Source organism: Panicum virgatum, chromosome 9K (genome assembly GCF_016808335.1).
Source record: "Panicum virgatum strain AP13 chromosome 9K, P.virgatum_v5, whole genome shotgun sequence".
Lineage (NCBI taxonomy): Eukaryota > Viridiplantae > Streptophyta > Magnoliopsida > Poales > Poaceae > Panicum > Panicum virgatum.
The window spans coordinates 64,312,894-64,330,546 of record NC_053144.1 but is presented as its reverse complement, the minus strand read 5'-3'; the positions used below and the strand labels follow the sequence as shown (position 1 = coordinate 64,330,546).

At 53.1% G+C, this 17,653-nt stretch overlaps 1 pseudogene; it reads right to left on the bottom strand.

The window, feature by feature from the left end:
* Positions 1-4,384: 4,384 nt before the first annotated feature.
* On the bottom strand, positions 4,385-17,263 carry LOC120646990 (annotated as a pseudogene).
* Between the last annotated feature and the right edge of the window lie 390 nt (positions 17,264-17,653).

The window sequence follows — 17,653 nt, the reverse complement described above, 5'->3', positions numbered from 1 at the left end:
GGCGACGCTGGAGAACGGGAAACCGAAATCCTCGAGCCGTGTGCGATCACAACAAGCGGGGGCTTTGTCGATGTAGAGCCGGAGCATATGCCGAACGAATATGTGCCGATCGAATTCGTCCGGAGCAGCAACTAGTCTAGAATTTGAGATCCTTTGCCACCCCTAGCGCGGCTCTCGTGGCCCGGCGCCACGCACGCTCACTCCCCCGGGCATCCTGGCCAGGCAATACCTCCGCGGCGCCGAAACGCACGGGACCGAGAGGATGGCGTGCCGCACCTCGGGTAGTCGGGTGGGCATTGGGTGGGCGCGCGCGGCACACGCAACCCTCGCGCCCGCCGCGTGGCTGCGGACGGCGGTTCGTTCTCGGCCGGCCGGGCCGCCCACGCGCCACAGAGATACGGCCCGCGGCGCTTCGCGGTGGAAAGAGCTGCGGCGCCCCGTCAGGTCAGGCCGCCGTCGGCGCACGATGCTCGACCAGTCGACCGTTCCGTCCCGGCAAGTTGGGGGCGGCGCCCGTGTGAGGTGGCTGCTGCTGGTGGTGGACGTCGACCCGTCGCGCTGCGCTTGGCGCCTTTTTTTCTTTTTTTCGTTTTCTCCGTTGCGATTTTTATCGGAGACCGCTCAAATCAAATCTGGCGAGAGATGCGATTCGCCTAGCTACTAGTAGTACCGAATCAGCCACGCCATCTGGCATCGGCATCTGCTACCTATGCTACCGTTGCTGTTGCCCATACTGCTGTTCATGTGCTCCTAGCAACTGCAGCTACGTGCAGTTCAATTGATCATTATTCACTGAATCGCTGCTAGAAATTCGTAGAACTAAATTGTGCTGCGCGAACGAGCCAGTGGCTCAGTGGTAGCACTCGCGGCTGCGAGGCTGCCCGCCAACGTTCGATCCCCCGTGATCGGTGTCGCACCGGGTGCTGAGGCCTGTGTGTGTGGGTGTGCGTGTGTGTGTGGAGGTGTACATCTGTCTTAGTATGGTGCGTTCCGAGATTATTCGGACAGCCTCGTCTGCGTTGAGTCCGGTCAGCGTGGGCGTCCAAAAATCTTACATTACTCCCCAGTGCTCCTGGTTGCTTTCAAAAAAAAATTGTGCTGCGATTTTTTGAAAACTTCTGCTGCAACAAAAAGAACCATTCTTGTGCACAAACGAGAGGCGAGTGTGAAGTCGAAGATTATCCACATTTCAGGTGCATGCACACGGTCGCCTCGCATCGAGTCTCAGCCTTGACCATGAGTGATTGTGATTGAGTGGCGGTTAAGTTTAGTGGCACGAGAGACCTGGGGAGTTGCACGTTTCAGGGTCAGACTAATCGGTCGGGATCCACTGCGCACGCAGCGCACGGCAGAGCGACCAGAGACGGCCGACGGGCGCCGCAGAGGATCCGGTCCGGCGGGGAATGGTGACGTTTGGAGTGACGGAGCGAGCTTCGTCGCAGTCGCAGCAAACGATCTTGGCGCGCCACATGGGACCGACGGCACGGATCGTTGACTTTTTTGACCGAGGTCGTCGTGCCCAACCGCCTATCTCCTTGGTAGCCAAGGAAAGAATCGAGAAGGTCAAGGTCTCAGAAGGGCATCTATATTGGCCCACGTTTCAGGGTCTCCATCCACCACACCCAGTGCTGATGCCAGGGCATACGCCGCAGGTGGCACAGCCGCACAGGATCAGATTCAGATGGTGGCACAGCCGCACAGGATCAGATTCAGATGGATGTGATGCAAGGTTAGTTAAAGGCCCTGTTTAGATCCGACCGTAAATCCCGTAAACATAAAAAAAAGTCACATCGAATATTTCGACACATACATGGAGTACTAAATGAAGTTTATTTACAAAATTTTTTGTATGGATAGGCTGTAAATCGCGAGACGAATCTAAGGAGCCTACTTAAGCCATTACTCATTTTTCGAGGAGTCAAACTATTTTAATTTTGATCAAATTTATTCAAAAAATTACTAATATTTGTGTCTCCGAATAGATGTAGTATAGAAATATATTACATAATTAATCTAAAGATACTTATGTTATAATACAAATACAAATATTATTTTATATAAATTTAGTTAAATTTAAAATTATTTGACTCTTCGAAAAATGAGATTTATATTTTTTTGGGACGGAGGGAGTACCACAGAGTTCTGCGCCGCACCATGGCCAAGCAGATGACCACACTGTTGTTTCGTTTTTAGCACCCGGCCGGACCCCAAATTTCTGGGCTACAACGGATCCAGCCCTAGATGATTGCCGCAAACGTAACAAGTGACACCACTGAAACTACTCTGAAAGCAACGTCCAGTGGTGGTAGGGTCCATCGAACGGCTACGATTTACTAACTCGTGTGAACTCCAAATTTTCATAAAAGGGAACGGAGGAAATCCGCGCAGAAGACGAGTTGAATTTTGCCGCACGCAACACTCACAGTCACAGTGAACTAGCGAAGACAATGGGACATCGCCTTGGCTGCAGCCTAGCAGCCCAGCCCTTGTGCACAGTAGAAGCCTTCGCAGATGCACAAATGGCAATTTTGCCTGCTAGTATTTCTTCAAAGGAGTAGCCAAGTCCTTTTCTTTTTTGGAACCGTTACTGGATTTATGTACCAACCTACTAGTCCTCTAATCTAAGTACGGTATCATGACTCACACGCTTATGCTTTCGGTGATTTATCTGTACGCATGCGAATCATGTGATAGAGTGCGCACTTGCAGGTGTGAGTGTGGTTGTGGTGTGCACGCATGATAGTAGTGTGTGCCATCCTCGTAATATGACAAAATGGTAGCACGGATCATGATCGCACATAACAAAAATAGGACTGTGTTTTTCCTTTTTTTTTTTGACGTGAGAAGCTCAACTCGTCCAACTCATATGACAAAACTATGCTATGGTTTTCAAAGTGTACTACACGAAAAAAATGGTGGTATTATGAATTGAGTAAGCTGATGGTGATGACTTTGGGTTATTCCTCACTTGAAGAGTACCGTATGCAATTTCAGTGCCCTGATCAAAGATACCTTTAGCATCTGACTCCTCTAGTGAGCAAGCGGCCAATAAGATTAAGAAAAAACAAGCCGAGGCACTCAAACATTTAGACAAGATTAAAATAACATGGGGCCGTCCCGAAGGATAGTTTATGGATTTAGTCGCCGACCAACAACGCTCACCTGTCACCTCACCGTGTCTCCACGATGTCTTGGACTCTTGGGTCGTTTTCGGACGGAGAAAGAGGATTACTTACATGGCACTAGAAACATGGACTATGGATACTGGGGCTGCGTACTACGGTCTAGGGGCTGCTAAAGACCAACTTTATGTCTTCCTTTTCTTCAGGGAAAAAAACAGAGCACTCTACTACTATTCTTGATATATAAAAAACACCATCCCCTGCTCGACTCAACTGAAAATGGAATTAACTTTAGAGAGAGAAAAGATATCGAACAAGTTTGGTTGTGTTGTGCCTCGCCTCAATGATAGCTTAGAATTTTATTAAAGTTTTGAAAAGTTCAAGCAAATGAAAAAAAACACCTTTTTTTGGGCCCGGTTTCCAATTTGCACCAGGAAATTTTACCTTTCGTTTACTAGATGATATATGTGGTTCCTTTTCCCCTCTTTAGGTAATACTACTTTCCATTGTTATTTAATAGTTATTTGTTTTGAACTTCGTGCAAAAATGTACTACTATTATCTTACAAGAAAAGTACCTTAGCTGATTTTGGTACATAGCCTACAAATCACAAAATGGACTTAAATAATAAGCTTGAGCTCAGGTAAACTCTGAAAGCAAAAAAGAGAGAGCTTTGTCCGTCTGTTGAATCATCCCAGTATGGATACAACAGGCATGGGCCATGGGACAGAGTAAATACTCATCCAGTTGAATCAAAAGAGTTTACTGGGATGGTAAGCCAAGTATATGAGATGCTGACCAATTACAGTTGCACCACCAGCAATTTCAGTGGAGCCAGAACATCAATAAAACTTCATGTAGATCATCGCATTCAATATGCTTCATTGCAAGATAACTCGTGTCTCAATTACAGGCTCTACATTTCTTTTTAGTCCCATCCCAGACAACAAAAAGATCAAGAAATAAAGGCTGCGGTAAATGAGTCCATACTACATCAAACTCTGAAACTTCGGCTCCAACAGAATCATAGCTTAACCTCAACGTCCACACCAGCGGGGAGCTGGAGCTGCATCAGTGAGTCAATTGTTTGGGCAGTTGGATACATGATATCAATCAGCCGCTGATGTGTCCGGATCTCGAAATGGAACCGTGAATCCTTGTGCACATGGGGAGAGTTGAGCACACAATATACTCTCCTCTTGGTTGGCAGAGGAACAGGACCCATGGTCTTTGCATTGGTTGTTTTGGCAGCATCAATTATCTTCTTGCACGAGTCCTCTATCAAAGGAACCCAGTAGGACCGCAGCTTGATTCTGATCTTCTGCTTGGGTGCCCACTGAGAACATATAACATTCAAATTAACTGTTAGTCATAGAGAGATAAGCAACTTCTGAAGGCAAACTGAAGAGTGAAGATACCACATAAAAACTTGAGTTAGGGCAAGGATACTATTTCCATTAGGAAATTGAAAGCTTATAGAACTTTAACTTCTTGTGTGATAGACATATGCTTATGTTTTCCCACAAAATGCAGTCAACTAATAATGCCATAAGTCAGGACACCTTAATATAAATGTTTAACAAAAACAGCTTTCCACTAAAATAAGTCCACTAACAATATCACTAACAATATGGGCAGAACAAGAGTATTGAGGAAAAAAGAGAGAGACAATGGCTTAATTTGTTTCCAACTACCCTCGTCAAGAGTTAACAAATTTCAGTACAATTGAAGCTAATTCAAGCTGACGAGACGTATATCTATGATCAGCCTCTTCTATAATATGCAGTTCGTGGTTACTTATATACTTATCAAACTCTAGGGCATCCTCTGATGGCACAACATCATCATTAGCGCCATGTACTGTCAACACCCTGCAGTTTGGGTCAATAGATGTGCATGCACTCTGCATATCTGTCTTAAGACGGTCCATCAGACTTCCTGTGGTCACACGGTAGATGATACGTCCTGTTTTGTTTTCGACATCGATGAAACCATGCTGATTAATCCTTTCCATATAATCATCTCCAAAACGATCTCCAATTCCACGTTCCAGATTAAACCTTCCAGACAGGTTAATAACTTTATATATATCATGATACATTGATGCATAAAGGATAACCACATTTCCTCCCTTACTGTGGCCAGCAATAGCATGGGTGCCACGTTTGTGTTTTTTGAAATGTAGGATCACATCACGTAAGTCGTCCACTTCTTTATAGTAGTTGCCATATTCAAAAGTACCTTCACTTTCTCCGTTGCCAGAAAAATCAAAACGGAATATGCTGATATTTTCTGATGCCAATGCATTAGCGAGACTCAATATAGTTCTACCATCCTTTGATGATCTAAATCCATGGCACCTACAATGTCATTAGATCCAGCTTCATGCAAAACACCAACAAGTTTCTCTCCGTATCTGTTTCTTATCACTATTTTCTCTTGTGGTACATCTAAAGAATCAGTAAAAGAGGAGCTCAACTGCGCACAAGGCCTCATAACATTTTCTTTTCCAGTAGTTCCATAAAACAACTGCACGCAAATATGCACCATGGACAGCTTAACAAGCAGATACAAGAAGCGACAAAATAAGAATATAATGATAAGGAGTAGCCTCAGTGGCAGATTAAACAGTACTACTGCTGTTCTATTTTACTACTACATTTTGGACATAGACTCCAAAACACACCTTGGTCCATCTTCTCTAAATAAATACGGGCAATGTTTCAGCGACAAATATATCTATACCATTTCCATGTGAGAAAAGTAAATAACTTTATGCAAATTTTAAAAGGTTGACTATTGACATTGAAAGAATCTATTTTAACTGCAGGGAGTATGAACCTATGTCAAATTCTGGGTCAGAAAAAAAAAATCTCCAATTGTCCACTCCACTCCAACAGTGTAAGGGCAGCACCAACAAGGTTCTAAGGGAGATAAGCAAGAGGCCTGGCATAACTTGTTGAGTTTTTAACACAACCACACATCTAGAAACTGCTATACATATCTCTGTTTAGAAAAATACAGTAGTATTTTGTATTTATTATACAACTCATATGCCTAGGATAACTTTCTAATAGGATACATAGATTGTATTTATTATACATGTTTCTAAAAAATGTTGCATTTGTTATACAACTATAAGAACGACAGTATCATAAATCTTAATTAATCGACACCTTATAATCTGGTCCCATCAAAACATATGAGGTACTCCCTCCGTTCGAAATTACTTGTCACTTTGTCTATGTCCTAAGTCAAACCTATCTAACTTTGACCAAGTTATAGAAAAAAAAGTATCCACATCTACAATATCAAATAGTTTCATTGAATCTGCCATGAAATATATATTGATAGTGTATTTACTTAGAATTGTCGGTATTTACATTTTTTTAAGCTCGGTCAAATTCAGAGATTTTGATTTGGGACAAAGCTAAAGTGAAGCAATTTGGGAAGAACGGAGCACATCCTTCTCTATTTATCTTCAATTCTTCATCAAGGAGAGGGTTTTTATTTTCCCCATTTACAGATTAATTAGAGGAGTTCAAGCAATTAATGCGAACCGCAAAGGAGGTGTCCGGGATCATAATGATAATCTATTGTTTACGTAAATATAGATTGTCGCGGGATTTCTAGGGTACCCACAGCCGGGTGGCGGAACGCACCCGCCTATTCCCTGAGAGGGAGTGCTCGGGAAGGTACTAGGCGATTGGGCTAATCTAGCTCTGAGACAAGAACACACGATCTAAAGTGGTTCGGGCCGCCGGAGCGTAATACCCTACATCCACTGGGAGAGGTTTTGATCTTGGTTGTGAATGAATCTATCCTCTGCCGGGTCTTGGCTTTCACCCAGCCTGAGTTTTTCTTCTAGTGGGCGCCCCCTTTTATAGACCAAGGGGTGCGGATACATAGGACGTTGGGCCCCCGACAAGTGGGCCCAACGTGACTGTGCAACATACTGCGCAGAGTACTCAAATGGCTACAGTGGTTACGAATCTTTCCTCCGATATACTTCCATCCCCTGCTGACCCTCTGACGAAGGGAGGTCTTCTCTTGTCCCGTCAGCAAGGTGCCCGTTGGGGGAACGTAGCTTGCGGCGTGACCTGTTGAGGCTATTATGTTGGCGTCATAATGGGTGAAGCCGAGCCGTCGTGTCCATCTGTCATGGCAGACTGACAGGCGCGGCGTGGGCGGCGCCAGCGGCTCCACTACACGTCTTGGTAATACGCGATCAATAGTGTCCCCTGGTCAAAGACTCGCCTCGGCCTCTGCTATATCAATGCAGACGTTCACCTACCACAATGAATGTAGTGGTAGGTGAACTTTAGTATGGAGACCAAGCGGCCTTACATACGTGTCTGTGCTTGCAGACACGTGGCAGCTCCGGACCTCCCCGAGGCGGGGTGTCAATCCCCTCCCTTAGTGGGGGGTCCGGTTACTATACAGGGGGTCCGAGACCCTATGGGGGGTCCAGACCTCTACGGGAGGTCCGGAGCCCCGGCCGTTTGGGCTGAGCGCCTGCTTCTTCCAGAACACGTGGTGCTCCCAGACCTTCCCCAGCCGGGGGACGGGTCCGAGACCGTTGTCAGGTGAACAGGGCTCCGGATCGCAGGGGTCCAGCTGTTTGGATGTAGTTAAGGATAACCACAAGACTCTTGTCTAGACACTGCAAGAGGGGGTACCCCAGTTCTGGGGTACCGACAACACTGATTTCGAGACCTCCATGAACGAGGCCGAAGCAATGGAGATCGACGAGGCTCCACTTTCGCAAGACTGGCGTGACCAGTACCTCGACTGGATTAACGGAGGAGTTCTACCGTCGGACCGCGCACAGGCGCGACGCGTCGCTAGGCAAGTCAAGTCTTTCGTCGTGATCGACAGAGAGCTGTACAAGCGCAGTCCCTCGGGTGTCTTGCAACGCTGCATCTCGATCCCCGAGGGCAAGGAGCTGATCCGTGACATCCACGCTGGCATGTGCGGTCACCGCGGTCGCCGACGCCACCGACGTCGTGCGGACCTGCGAGGGCTGCCAGTTCTACGCACGAAAGACGCACCTCCCGGCCCATGCTTTGCAGACCATCCCCATCACGTGGCCGTTCGCGATGTGGGGATTGGACCTCGTTGGCCCGCTGCAGAAGGCGCCCGGGGGCTTCACCCACTTGTTGGTGGCAATCGACAAATTCTCCAAGTAGATCGAGACTCGACCCATCGGCAAGATTAGATCCGAGCAAGCTGTTTTGTTCTTTACTGACATTGTCTTCAGGTTCGGGGTCCCGAATTCAATCATCACCGACAACGGCACCCAGTTCACGGGCAAGAAGTTCTTGGCGTTCTGCGACAGCTACCACATACGCGTGGACTGGTCGGCTGTGGCGCACCCACAGACGAACGGGTAAGTGGAGCGTGCCAATGACATGATCGTTCAAGTACTGAAGCCAAAGATCTTCAACAAGCTGAACAAGTTTGGCCGGAGGTGGCTCACAGAGCTACCCTCGGTTATCTGGAGCCTGAGGACGACCCCAAGTAGAGCCACGGGCTTTACCCCGTCCTTCCTCGTCTATGTCGCCGAGGCCGTGCTCCCCCACGGACTTAGAGTACGGGTCACCGAGGCTCAAGGCCTATCAAGAACAGCAGAACCAGCAAGCCCGCGCTGGATCAAGTGGATGAGGCTCGAGACGTGGCGCTCCTACACTCTGCGCGTTATCAGCAGTACTTGCGAAGATACCAAGCGCAGAGAGTTCGACGCTGGGACCTCAACAAAGAGGACTTGTGCTGAGGCTTCGACAGGACAATAGGGGCTGCCACAAGCTCTCACCACCGTGGGAAGGCCCGTACATCATCGCCGAGGTGCTCAAGGCCGGCACGTACAAGCTGGCGAACGAAAACGACGAAGTCTTCACCAATGCTTGGAACATACAGCAGCTACGTCGCTTCTATCCTTAGAGTTCCAAGCTATTTGTACATCGTTTGTACTCGTATTTACGATTTTCTGAAACAATAAAGGAGTATGCTTTACTTGTTTATTTTTTGGGAACTTTTCGGACCCTCAGGGGCTCGGATGCGCACGAACACTGAGGTACGCTCGGCTTTATCCTCGGCAAAGTCGAGCCTCCCTCGGGGGCTACTACGGGGGAAACCCCCGAACGTCCCCAAAAATCGCCAACGTTTTTTCGAAAAATCCCCGTTTCTAAGTTTCTCGTATTCTTAGAAAAAACAGACGCGAGGAATAAGCAACAACGGTACGGGGCCGGCCGAGTCGTGGGGCCGCCTACACCTCCGGGATACGGCACCCCCTCACCACCTCACGCCTAAGTCGCTTATGAACGCGAAATTCCTCACAGAAATTTACCTAAGTCGCATACGAGAACACGGAAATAAAGTAAAGAAAACGAGGGCTCGAACACACAAGGCCACGATGGGCCACACTGTCGATTTACAATAACCAATTTCTTACATCCATAAGTACTATTACGGCAAGCACTAACTTATTACATGGGCTCCGAGGCCCAGACTACCTACATGTTATCATCCTCCCTTGCGGGTCTTCAACAGCATCGAATTCGGCTATGAGGGGGACGTCAGCTTCAAATTTCCCGGCCAGGACGGTGGCGAACCCCTCGACGGTGGCGTCGGCGTCGTTCATGATGGCCGACGCAGTGTCTGGGCTGGCGTCGTTTGGGACCACGTACCCCGACGACACTCTCTGGAGGTCCATGATGTAGTGCATCGAGGCCACGGCGAGGGCTCGCAGGACACCAAGGCGGAAGGTGCTCTTGGCGTGCTCGACGATCCGGCCACCTAGCGCTCGCAGGCGGCTGATCACCGAGCTACCAGATACGGCGCCGTCCCCCTCGAGCTCCTGGCACGCTCACAGCGGTCCGCTCCAGGTCAGCGTATTCAGCCTGCGCCGCCATGAGCTCGGTGTTGACCGCCTCCTTCGCCGCAGTCTCGTCCGCCACTTTCTGCCTCAGCTCTGATCAGAGGAACCAAGATAAGCTGCGATAAACTCAGATCAAACGACAATAAAATTCCGAACACTTACCCGTGATTAACCTTTGCGCCTCTTCCTGCTGGATCCGTGTGGCTTCCTGGTGCGCGGACAGGGAGTCCTCCTTCTCCTTGAGGGCGGTCTCGGCGTTGCGCACTGCCGTTTCCTTCTCCTCGAGGGCTTTGCTCTTCTCCTCGAGGGTCCCGGTCAGCGTGGCGACGGTCGCCTTCTCGCGCTGGAGCTCGTCATCCTTGCGCTGGAGCTCGGCCTCCTTCTGCTCGAGCGCCGTCCTAACACGTTGCAGCTCGGCAGTCTGCGCCTCGGCCTCCTGAGCCTTCTGCTCCGCCGCGGCCCTCTGGACGTCGCGCTCGCCGGCGGTCCGCGCCAGCTCCTCCTCAGGTGCCCGCTGACGCGCCCCCAGATCTGTCGTCTTGGTGTTGGCGTCGATGTTCCGGAGCACCAAGTCGGCGTTGTGTTGCCCAAGCCAGCGCATTTGGGAGTACAGCCGGGTCAGCTCGGCGCTCTTTTTGCGCGAAATGTCCCTCAGCCGCTGCAAGTGGAAGAGCGTGAGTGAAACGCACAAAATCAAGGCTAAATATGAACGATTCCCGGGATGGAGCCACCTACCTGACTGATCTGGAAATCCGTCGTTCTATGAAGCTCCAAGGCGCGGTCGAGGTGGTCCAGAATCTGAGCGCCGGCCTCAAACTGCGCCTTCCAGACGGCTTCCTCCTCCTGCTCGTTGCGAAGAAACTCCAAGGGGACCCCGGACTAGATAATCACCCCATGACGGGCCCCTCGGACGTCCCCGCGCTAAGTACCTCCTCGGAGGCTGACGTGAACTCGGCAATCCGGTCGGCGGCGCGGGTCGCAGCAGCAGGGTCTATGTCCCTCGAGTCCCCGAACTCCTCGCTGCTCTCCGGCAGCTGCACCACCGGCACCACGTTCTCCGGCGCCGTTTGCGCCGTCGCCGCTGCAACAACACCCCCGTCCCCGACCCTTGCAGGCTCCGGGGCGCAGATTTCCTCCACTGCTGGCGCCCTTGGCGCCGACTCCTCCGTGACGCTCTCGACCCCAGCCCTCGGGGGCTCGAGGGCGAGGGTCTCCTCCTCTATTTTGCTGGCGGGGCACTCCGGTGCGTCCCCACCAGCTCCTTCTCCTGCGACCGGTTGGGCGGCGCTATCCGCATCGTCCCGACCGGCCTCGATTTCGACGTCCGGCCAGGTGGCGTCATTCGCGCCGCCCCGGCCGACTTCCCCCTCGGCGTCAGCCTGAGCGGCTGTTATAACGCCGCTCTGGCCGGCGTCGCCCCCACTCTCCGGCGCCCGGGCCTGTTGGGCCTTCTGGGCCCCTCGAGCCATCGCCTCTTGGAGCTTCGCGGCCTCCGCCACTATGTCCACTACGGGCAGGGGCTGCGGCGCCGTGTGCGGCGTTGCGCGCGCCCCGCTCTTGAGGGCCTTGGTCGGCGCAAGCTGGGCTGCATCCCTGGCGATGGCCCCGGAGCTGGTAATCGGGGAAGAAACGCTGAAGTCAGCAGCATTGGGGGGTCGATTAAACAAATGCCAAGGATGAAATCAAGATCACTTACCCTGACCGGGCGCTCATGCTACGCTTGCCCGTGCCGCTCCGTCGGGACCGCGGCACACTGACGCCTCTCGACGACTGACCCGAGGGCGCCGTCCTCGGATCGGCTTGGAGCCTCGAGGCCGACTGCGCGGACGTCTCCGCGCTCACCGCGGACCCGACGCCGCCCGGCGTTGTTCGTCGTCATCTTGCTGGGGATGTACAAATTCTTCTGGGTCGGACGCAAGTGGAGCATCAGACCGCCGGCGCGGGCGAACCTCTTCGGCTGGCCCCGCACGTTCTCGATGTAGAGCTCGCCGCGGAACAAATGGATCCATAGATCCCAGTGAGCCTCGATCCCCAGAAACCCCTCGCAGACAGCGACGAAGACCGCCGCCTGCGAGATGGAGTTGGAGCTGAAGTTGTGCAGCTCCACTCCGTAGTATTCGCACAGCGCCCGCATGAATCAGCCGACGGGGACGCCGAATCCCCGCTCGTAGAGCCGCACGAAGCTCACAACGTAGCCCTCGGGGGGATTCGGCTCGGTCTCATCCGTCCGTGGGGGAATCCACGCCGGACGCTCCGAGTTGATGTTCACCGGTAGCAGCCTGTCGGCGACCAGCTGCTCCAAGACCGCTGCGGTGGCGGTGGACCTCCCCCACGACAACGGCTCCTGGACATTCGACATCACTCCGAACTGCCGGGGGACGCGAAGAAGCAAGCTCTACGATGGCTAAGGTGCGCTCTCGCTCTCTCCTTCTTCCTCCTCTCGCTCTCGGCTCTGGGCTCAGGATGCAGGGGAGCCGGAGAAGGCAGGAGAGACGAAGGCAAAGTGGCCAGGTGAGCCCAAACAATCCCCCCTTCCCCGCTTTTATCCATCAAGATGGGCGGATTCGTCGCCGTGGCCCGAATCCACCGCATTGAATGCGGTAGGTTTTGCTGTCGCTGACGGCTGGGCCCCACGACCGCGGAGTCTCCCACGCGCGCACTTGGTAATAATTACGGCGCGGTAACCGACGGGCGCGGCGCAACTGTAGCACTGTTCCATCCGTCAGCCGCCGCCCACGCCGCTCCGCCTACCCGAGGCAGCCGCCTGAAAAGGCGCGCCCGAACTGCACCGCACGTACTGGGCCACGTCGCCTACGACTAGCGGGAGACTCGCGCGCACAACCGGCGACTCCGCGCCGTTTTAGCGAACCGTTACGGAATATTCCCCCCGGGGATTCCTTACCGTCAAAGGAAATCAATTTTTAGGCCTTACTGATCAGGGGTTCGAAGCCTGGCCCGTCGAGGGTTCGACAGACGCCCCAGATCACCAGAGTCAGGGACTGCATAGATGTGCCGTACAAGCTACCCTCGAACGCGGAGTTCGAGACATCCTACGCAGTGTTCAAAGCCGGTCGAGGGTGCCTAGCAGGGGGATCCCATCGAGAGAGAGCATCGAGCCCTCGGACCCTATCGAACGGGTCCGAGCCCTGCCTAGCGAACCTTTGCGAGCGCTTTATCGAATGGGGCACGGACGTCCACTTGAACCACCCGATAACAGCACACTGAAACAGCCATAGCTCGCGGCCCGGGCATGGGTAGCATCGCTTCACCCCTCCTCCCTGCGGAAGGGCGACGAGGGTCGTAATAAAAGTCGAGGGTCCCCTGAACGCTTTCACGCAGGCCGGGGCTCGGGGGCTCCTCGCACACCGCGGCTCAGGCCGCACCCTCGAATGGATCGACAACCGTCGATTGTGAAGCTCCACGTGTTTAGCCAAAACCCCCACTCTTAATGCGCGCCCGCCAGATGGTTCAACAGGACCCCGAGTCGCTGCGCCAGCACGAAAAACGCCGAGGCCGGTTGAAACGAACGCCGATGCCGGCTGAAAAGGAAGCTGAGCGGCCTCCCCAGTAAAGCAACCAAGCAGGGCGACGTTTATAGCCCTTGGACGAGTGCAAACACTCCTCCAAGGCCTCGGGGCTACACCCGCGGGTGCGCTGACGCGCCCCCACGGAGGAAACTTCACACATTCGAGGACCAAAATCCTCTGCAGGCCTGCTCGAACACCCTCAACAGCACGACGTCGACATGCCCAGCGGCGGCACCATGGTGCTCGAGGCGACTATGCTATGACCTGCATAGGCAACTCGGAGTGGCCACCTCACTGCTTCTCCAGCGACAAACCTCGACCCTGGATCGGACTCCTCCAACAATGCGCCTCGAAGCACCGTTGCGCCCCCGCCAGGCAAACCAAGGCCACCACGGTCAGTACCTGAGTCACACCCTCGAAGGGTTAAGCCTCTGCAAGGCTGATGCTCACCCTTACACTCTCGGTCATCCTCTCCGCGAGGAAGGAGACTTCATTGCTCTTTGCAAACAAAGATTACAAAGGGTTACCGGCTCGAAGTCATCGAAAAGTACAAACGCATTGCCACCTGCGTGGCAATTTTCCCTGTCTTGGGGAGGAGCGAGCGCCGATGAAGAGCACCGAGTCCTTGGTCGATATTACGGCCAGGCTGCTCGGGATTGCGAGGAGCAGCCCCCAGACCGCACGGGTCCGGCGGGATGCCCTCTTCGCAAGCTTTCTTCTAGCGTCTCCTCCACCGAAGACCTTGCGGGGGGGGGGGGGGGGGGCAAGCTGGCGGACAGCACCCTCTGCACCATCTCCCCGAGAGCGATGTTGTCGCCAAGAGGGACGATGCGAAGAACGACCACCAAACTTGGCGCCGACGCCATGGTCAGGCGTCTCAACGCCCCTTCAGGCTGAGGGACATCGCAGAAGCAGGACCCCACAGGCCCAATGTTCTTCTGCTAATCCCACTGAAGCCGAGGGACGGTGAGCACGCCCTTTCCAGCTTTCCCCCGCCGCTCGCAAGCATTCTTCTAGCATCAAAGCCTAAAGAAGCCAGGCCACCCCGTCCGGGGGACGGCCGTGAAAGGCAAAGGGACATATTACGAGACTTAGGCGAAGCTAGAAGTAAGAGCAGGGAAGTTGGAGAGGAAAAGGAGTCCCACGACCCCTATTTATAGCTGCGTCGGGCGCCAAGCCTTAAGCCTGTCGCAGGGGAAAGGCTTGGACCGCCCGTGACGATGCGGCACCCCACGAGCAAAAAGATGCCCTCGATTACCGTGCCGAGATGTGACCAGACTGGGCAAAGCTGAGCCACTGGACGCTAAGCAGCGCAGCATCGGCGCTGGCCGACTGCCCTCGAACGGCGCGTCGCAAGGCAGCCAGGGAAAGCAGGGCCGAGACCCTGAACGCGGGACAGCGCGGCAATAGCACCGACTGCAGAGCAGCAGGTGCCATCATGACCCTGGCCTGTTCAGCGCGCTGACGCGTCTCGTCACCTAAAACAAAACAAGAAGGGGTGCGCGCCTCGGAGTACTTTTTCCGCAGGCGCACTACCCCGACCGACGAGTGCGCCAGGCAGGAACGCAACGCCGATCGATCACATCAAGGGGTGAAACGACCAAAATACCCTTTGGCCGAATCCCCTGACTCGACCAAAGGCTCGGGGGCTACTGTCGGGTACCACGATTAGGGGCACCCTAATCAGGGGACTAAAATCGTCCTAAAAATACAAACACGTGTTAGGCAACCGGGCCCACAACCTCCTTCCAATCTGGAAGAAAGGAAAGGACTCAAAAAAGCCCAACACGCGGCCCACGTACACAGTGCGGCCCGTCCGCACCCCTCTCAAACCCGCGGGGTGATCTCCGCCTCGCTCGAGGGCTCCCCATCGAATCCCTCGACCGCGCCCCGCGTCTCCGCCTCGCTCGAGGGTAGCGAGCCTACCCTCGGGGGAGCAGATTATCTCCGCCTCGCTCGAGGCCACCCCTCGACAGGAGGGACAAATGACCCCTCCGCTCACCCGCCGCCGTACGGAGGCATTAAATGCCAACCACTCCACAGTACCTGGGTCAGACGGCGTCAGGCCTCCATTCCTCACACTGGCTGTGACCGGAGTCCCGTCCGCCAACTCCAGTCACTGCTCTGCCATTCCGGACGCTGTGGCAGCACTGTGAGAACCTGCGACGCAGTGCAAGACGTGCTCGGCACTGCCCCAGCCACTGTACTGCCAACTCCCCATACCTCCTTCAAACTTTCCCCTCCGTGGAGCCCTCGAATGGCATGGGCACAACCCTCGGAAGCGGCTCTGGCCTTGACCAGGACGAGACCCTGGCCTGCAGGACCCTCGGAACGCCGCCACGCCACGCCTGGAGGACGGTACCACCTACAGCAGCTACCACGCCGCCCGCTGGAGCTACAAAGACACCGGCACGATCTCCGCAAGGCTAAGGACGATGCACAGGACGACTGTCACGTCAGACACCATTCCCCACAGTGTACTTTCCACAGTGCTCGACCACTGCACCCCCGCAATTCGGGGAGAAGACGACGACTTCCACGATCTCCTGTGCATGTACACCGCCCCTCCTTGCGTCTATAAAAGGAGGAGACGGGCTTTATCTTAAAAGGTCGGCCCATCCGGTAGAACACAACACTCAGCACTACTCACAGAGCACATACACTCTTCTGAGCCCCGATATTGGCACTCGCCTCAATCAACTCCTCCTCTAGCAGAGACCTGGGAGCTTCCCTCCCTCTCTCGCCTCGCTTGTACCCCCTACTACAGACACCCCCGGTGCAAGACAGTACAGTACTCTCGCACACCCCTTTGCTGGACGTACGGCCCACGGCCGGAACCAGGATAAACCCGTGCATTACTGTGTTGCCTCTTGCATCAACATCTGGGACGAGGAACACACAGCATCATCACTAGTTGGGTCCGGACCGCCGGGTCAGGACACCAACACATTTGCTCCAAGCATCCAATAATGTAACTATGCCAAGTAGCATGGTTTCACCCTGAAGCCTGAACCATTTCTTAACTTACCAAAATTCTGAGTACACAATCTTTTCCATTTATTATGATTATACAAACAAAATGTGGATTATACAGCAATAACAGACAAACGTATGCCACATGGTAACAACTTATCACAGTATAATCACGGCGGTGACAATATTAGAGCTATTCATTCGGTAACATAATCTGGAGGTTTTAATTGTTAGGGAAGGTACCTGCTCTCCATCATCCCCAATCGAAGATGGCAACGGAATCCCCGTCCCCTCCCCTTCCTGAAAGCACGAGCATAACAATTTTAGTTACTGAATAAACAAGCTCCAACGGGTGCGAACTGAATGAACTATTGCCGCCATATAGCCCCACGTTCCATGGCACATACCTACTGACTGTCTACCACCTAGAAATCCACTAGTTTTGGGCTATACGTGCTCGAAAAAAATTGCCAATGTGTCAGCATAGCCACGTACCGGTGGCGCGTCGGGGATGCCGTCTTCGGAAAGGGTCTCTGCGGGGGGAGCAGCGGCGGCGCGGGAACGGAGGGACGTCGCGCGGAGAGAGGAGGAGAAGGAGAGAGACGCGGGGCTAGGGTTCGCCGTGCCGCGGTGGAGCAAGAGGAGCGGGAGCGGGGAGGTTGTGGAGGTGGAGACGGCCATTGCGGAGGAGGGGGGGAAGAGAGGATGAGGAGCAGCAGGCGTTTGCCGTGGGTTTTGGAAGGCCTCTGCTTCGCTATCGCGCTGTATTATCCGGTTCGGGGGCAAATTTGCGCTTGAGCCCCTCAAACTTTGTTAAATTGACGCTTAAGCATAAAGAGCGAGGCCTGTCTACCTGTCTGGTTTTTCCTGTTTCGGACAAAATTTGTATTTGACCTTTTAGTTTACAAGGCTATTTCGCTCTTCAAGCCAATGTATTAACCAAAAATTACTCTACTAATATATTACTTACGTGATATAAAATGATAGTAATAAGTAGTTGGGCTATCCTAACATAACAAAACAAGCCTTGTAATTTTGCACCCAGGTAGCACGAATTATTTCCAAATAACTTTATCACTGTTTACCTGGATTTTGGACAAGAACTTCAACTAAAATTATGCAAATTACCGTGTCAATCTGGTATAAACGTGATC